The following is a 5,091-nucleotide window of genomic DNA, read 5'->3' on the forward strand; positions in this document are numbered from 1 at the left end:
GAAGGTTAGAGCAGCGAGATCGGAGCGGCGGGTGGATGCGGTGGCGCAACTCTGGTGGCGCGAGGCGGTGGTGCAGCACTGGTGCTGGGTGGATGTGCGCACTTGAATCGGTTGCCGATGAGTGGATGGGGTCTGGTGGCGCGAGGCAGTGGCGTAGCTCTGGTGGCGGTTGCGATGACTGCTCAGGTCGATGATCACCGATGATGGGTGGATGGCGGGGTCTCCGATGGGTTGAGGCGGTGAATTCCAGTGGTGGCGCAGCTCTGTAGGAGATTTGGGAATTTAGGGATTGAAGTGTGGATTTCAGACCATCGATTTTATCTTAGCCGACGAAAATGTTCTGTCAGCTAAGACAAACATTCGTTGCCTAAAAAAATTAAATTTCGGCCCAAAAAAAAGGCGCAAAATCCACCCGCCTAATATTTCGGTAGCCTAGGCAACGGAAACGACCACTTTTCATCGCCTTGGTTTGACCAAGCCGACGAATTATTCAATTTCCGTCGCTTTGGTTCCACCAAGCCGACGACTTATTCAATTTTCGTCACCTAAGTAACAAAAAAATTTATTTACCCGCCTAATATTTTGGGATCCTAAGTGACGGAAAATCGCCTTAGTACTTCTAAGGCGACGAATTCTTCAAGTTCCGTCGACTAAGTGTATTTTTGGTTTTCATCAAACACTCCCCAAAGCACCACCGTCGTCCGTCAAAGATTATCTTGGTCATTCCAATGATTCTCCTTTGTTTTTGAATGATAGGATTCCTAATGAGTCTTCTAGAGCCTCTTTGACATCGTAAACGCTCAGAGACTGGTTTGTAAAGCACTTTCTTCTTAAACAAACTCATACATGCTAGCTAGCTGATGATGTGGGGGATTGATGAATATAATACCTGACATACAATGTTGCAATACAAGAAATCCTAATAAGATTGAAGCAAGCAGTTTGAGTCCAAGGAGAAACACTCATCTCAAATTCGATCGTCAAGCAAGTTCGACTATATACAAAGCGAGCAAGCGACACAAGAAGACCCAAAAAAAAGCGACACCAGAAGACACACACAACTCCAGAAACACAACCATCAAGTTTTTACTTTCTTTTAGTTCTTTAGGTAGAATGCTCTTCTAGCCGCCTAGTATTGGTTTAAATTTTTCTTTACTGCACCTTGATAACAATGTTATTTACTCGCTTTTAGTCCCTTTACTAATCATTTTTCATTACTTACTTAATATTTGCTTAATTCATAATGCTATTTACTAATCATACTCTCATAACATTGCTATTAGTCTAGACAATTAGTTACGAATTCACTTTCCTTGTTAAGAGCTTTTGTTTGGATCCAGTTTGACCTAGACCCTGTTTCTAGACGTTTTGAGGAATTCAAGTCAACCGAATCTAAATAAAAGTAACAATGAGAGTAGTAGCAATGGGAAAATTATTTTTGGTCTTAATAAGGCCTAAGATTTGTGGCCTTAATCTTAGGTGGCATGCTATGTCACCTAGACACATCACCAATTAAAAATATTATGCCATGTTATTTTTAAGCAAAAAGACAATCTTATCATTCTAAATCCAATGGCTCTACATTATTTATCTTTTTATTAAGAGAAAAAAATTGGTTTTTTGTCTTTCTTTTATATTTAAAAATATATAATTTCTAGCATTTTCTTTCTCTTTTTCTTTTCATCACTATCATGCTTAGATTGAACACTAAAATACAGTGTGAAAATATATATAAATATGAGAATATACTTGTTAAAATACATGAATTCTTATGAAATATATATATAATTGGTCCAAGAAAAAACAATTTCTTACAGAAGAAAAAATTTACATATATATATAATTTGTCCAAAATAAAATTTATATATATACGTAATCATCCAAAAGAAGTTCGATAGAGATTTTTCTATTTTTTATTTTATTTTTAAAATTCGATATAGAATATGGCATATAGATATCATAATTTTATTGTGCAAAAATAAAATATTAAAATTGATAAGTTAAAAGTCTAGAACTAAATTTCGATTTACAAAGATAGAAGGATATTTTAATAAATTTACGAAATTAATTTATGGTATAAAAGCCTAATTTGGTATGATTATTAATAACTTGGTCATTATTAATAAATTAATTAAATTTGGTATATACGCATCCATATTAAAATGGTAAGAAAATATTTCATATTAGTATGTAGCATCTATTAATTGTTAGGGTTAATATTGTATTTTTATCTAAGAATGAAATGTCATGATTTAATAAATTGATGATGTGTCTATGTGACATGGCATGTCACATAAGATTAAAGCCATAAATCTTAGGCCTTATTAAGGCCCTCTAGCAGTACCCGTAGCAATGATAGGAGTCCGAGCAGTAAGTAGCAAAATGAAGTAAGCAAAGCATGAATAAACAAGGAAAAAAAAAGTAACGAGCAAGGGCTAGGCTAAGAAGTGAACCGATTGAAAAGCGAGAAAAAAGTGCAGTAACAAACAATTTAAATCAAAACTTAGTGGCTTGCAAGGCTAATGAAAGAGAAAACTTGAGGGCTTGTGTTTTTGGAGTTATGTGTGTTCGTCTATAGAGGGTTAGGGATTAGCTCGCTACAGATGCTTTTTATGAATCCAAATCTTGTGCTCTTCTTTGAAACTTCTCTGATAATTGAACTGTACGTATCTTCATGTGATTGATGTGATGAATATCGGACGAGGTAGTAGTGTTCCTTAAGTTAGAGTACGTCCTCATCTAACTATGATCAGACTTGGTTCGATAGGCCACGCCCTCTAACCTCTATGTCTTCTACACTGATCTACTTCAGTTCTTCATGCACGACTCTTGCATGTAAACACAATTGATAACTCGTAACATGTTGCATGCACGCTTGAAAAACCAAGAATTGCCAAGTTGGATTAGATCCGTATGAATTCCCTTCCAAGGGCTATGATTTGATGAAATGAATGCAAGCACTTAGTCGTTGCAATTGTTTTCAACCAAACAAGCATACTCAATCACGTTTAAACCAGAAGAGAATTCCTACTCCAAATAAAACGCAAGTTGGAACCCTTATTCTGGCAAGGAACTCTTCGATCTCCTTGTCGATTTAGGTCTATCTAGTGCCATATTGTCTCAGACCAGTACGTTCTTCAAGGCGCTTCAGGCTAGAATGTCCACTACTGAGACCGTCGTCCATTTCCTTACGAGCAGAGTACGCCAAAAGACAGATCTACCACCCCTTAAATGACTATGAAATCCCAAGAAGCATGTTTCTGATTGTCTCTACAATCCTATTTGGAAGCTGTCGGATTGATGCTTCGAGAAACATTACTTGAGAACAACTGCAGATCATCACAGACAACGAGCTTACTTCTCCCTCGCTCGAGTATCCTTAAAGATGTCCGCAGACTTGCATCGATCACATTCGTTACCATCATTGTCCACCCTTCAGGAAAAAGCAAGATAATTCATGTTAATCTTCAAGGTGACCTTTCCTAGTTCAATAAGAACGTTTCAGAACCTGGAAAAATGCGGTAACGAGGCAAAGGCATAACAATGAGGCAGTGGCATGTAGTCCTTTACTTGCGAATTGCGATAACCCCAGCAAAGAGTTGGGGGCAAAGAAAGGTTTTTGGCGGAGGCTGGAATGGCCCCAATCCCTAATGAAACTCCCATTTAAGGTGCAATATATGGTATGGCTAATATAGGAACTCATGAAGTGGAGCAAGACAAATACCCCAAGTTTTTTCTGTCAAGAAAATAAAAACCCCAAGTTGTTGCTAACTCGTATCAACGAACTACAGATTATAATAAGAAAAGTTGGATGGTTCATTTCATATATGCGCAAGTATTCCAATCTCATAGTAGACGATATTCATTAGTATCCACAAAGAACATACCACCCAGAATAGCTTGATCACAAAAAAGGTGCAGTAAGATACCCTGATTATACTTAACAAGCCGCCTTAAACTTTGCCTACCCTTATGACTAATAGAACTTACAAAAAGAGTGCTGTATACTCTGCAAAGTACAAGCGATGAGTCTCAAAGCTGTAGTCCCATAATCGAGATCATGATGCAAAGGTTGCACAAGTTCTGAGTTCCTGCCGCATCACACCTTTTTGATGATCTGAACAACATCCTCATCTTCAAGCAGATGCTCCTGTGGCCAAACCAATACAACACATGCATCTTCATTAACACAAGGAATATTTATTAACAGTAATAAATTGATTACAAGCAAATGGAAGAAATAACATGCTGAATCAAGATAAAAACAACCTTTTTCCAACTCTTTGGGGCTTGTGTTTCGCGCTAGACCCCCAAACCAGAGCACTGCAACAAGAAAGTGCAGTGTTATTTTTCATGACTGAAACCCTTGGCCAAATGTAAAACGGCATCAAGTTTGAAATTTGTTATGAACGCAGAAGCATATATCAACATGAAACTGTAGTTTCCATAGAAGATAATGAGACAACTTCAGAAAATATCTTTTCCTATTTCTCGAGTATTATCAGCAAGAAAAATAATGCAACTAGGAAATTTTAGGAGAGGGTACTTACTACTTGAATTGTTTGATGAAATCTTTATGAATTTGCTCACAGAAATCCTCAACCGTCCTCGTCTTAGATGATAGGATCACAGGATCTTCATAATCTGGATTCATCCCGTTGGGTTTCGTGTATATGCGAGTTAAATTGAGATACTCCCATATCTTCTCCAGCAAACCATCAAGGTTCCACTCTAGGTGAGCACTGCAGGTGAGTCATGGCAAATGCAATTATAAGTAAAACTAATAAATAGTAATGCCAGATTTTTATGAAGCTGCACAATTCAAGTCCAATTAACAGATGATTACAATCTATAACTATCGACTTAACTCATTAAAGATAAATTATTCCTTAATTTTATAATTTGTATTCTGACAGTATCGATGAACACCAAACCTGGTGCTTAATATTAAGTACAATGCTTAATATAAGTTATGAACACCAAATATAACAAGGTCTCTTAATTACTACTAAATTACAATGCTATAGAAAATTTCTAATATTTGACACATAGTAGAGTTGTCAAACTTTGCAAATTTCTCTTTCAGAAACT

The 5,091-nt window shown here is 36.7% G+C and overlaps 1 pseudogene across 1 annotated transcript in view; it reads right to left on the reverse strand.

Moving 5' to 3' along the window:
* Positions 1 to 4,099: 4,099 nt before the first annotated feature.
* The window catches only part of LOC101291756, a 65,192-nt pseudogene continuing 64,200 nt past the window's right edge, over positions 4,100 to 5,091 (reverse strand). Inside the window, exons 9-11 of the transcript XR_183728.1 lie at positions 4,551 to 4,742; positions 4,274 to 4,323; positions 4,100 to 4,152 (exon numbers count right to left, since the gene is read on the reverse strand). The product of XR_183728.1 is annotated as a developmentally-regulated GTP-binding protein 1 homolog (transcript). The remainder of the gene's footprint in view (positions 4,153 to 4,273; positions 4,324 to 4,550; positions 4,743 to 5,091) is intronic.

Source organism: Fragaria vesca, linkage group LG1 (genome assembly GCF_000184155.1).
Source record: "Fragaria vesca subsp. vesca linkage group LG1, FraVesHawaii_1.0, whole genome shotgun sequence".
Taxonomy (NCBI): Eukaryota; Viridiplantae; Streptophyta; class Magnoliopsida; order Rosales; family Rosaceae; genus Fragaria; species Fragaria vesca.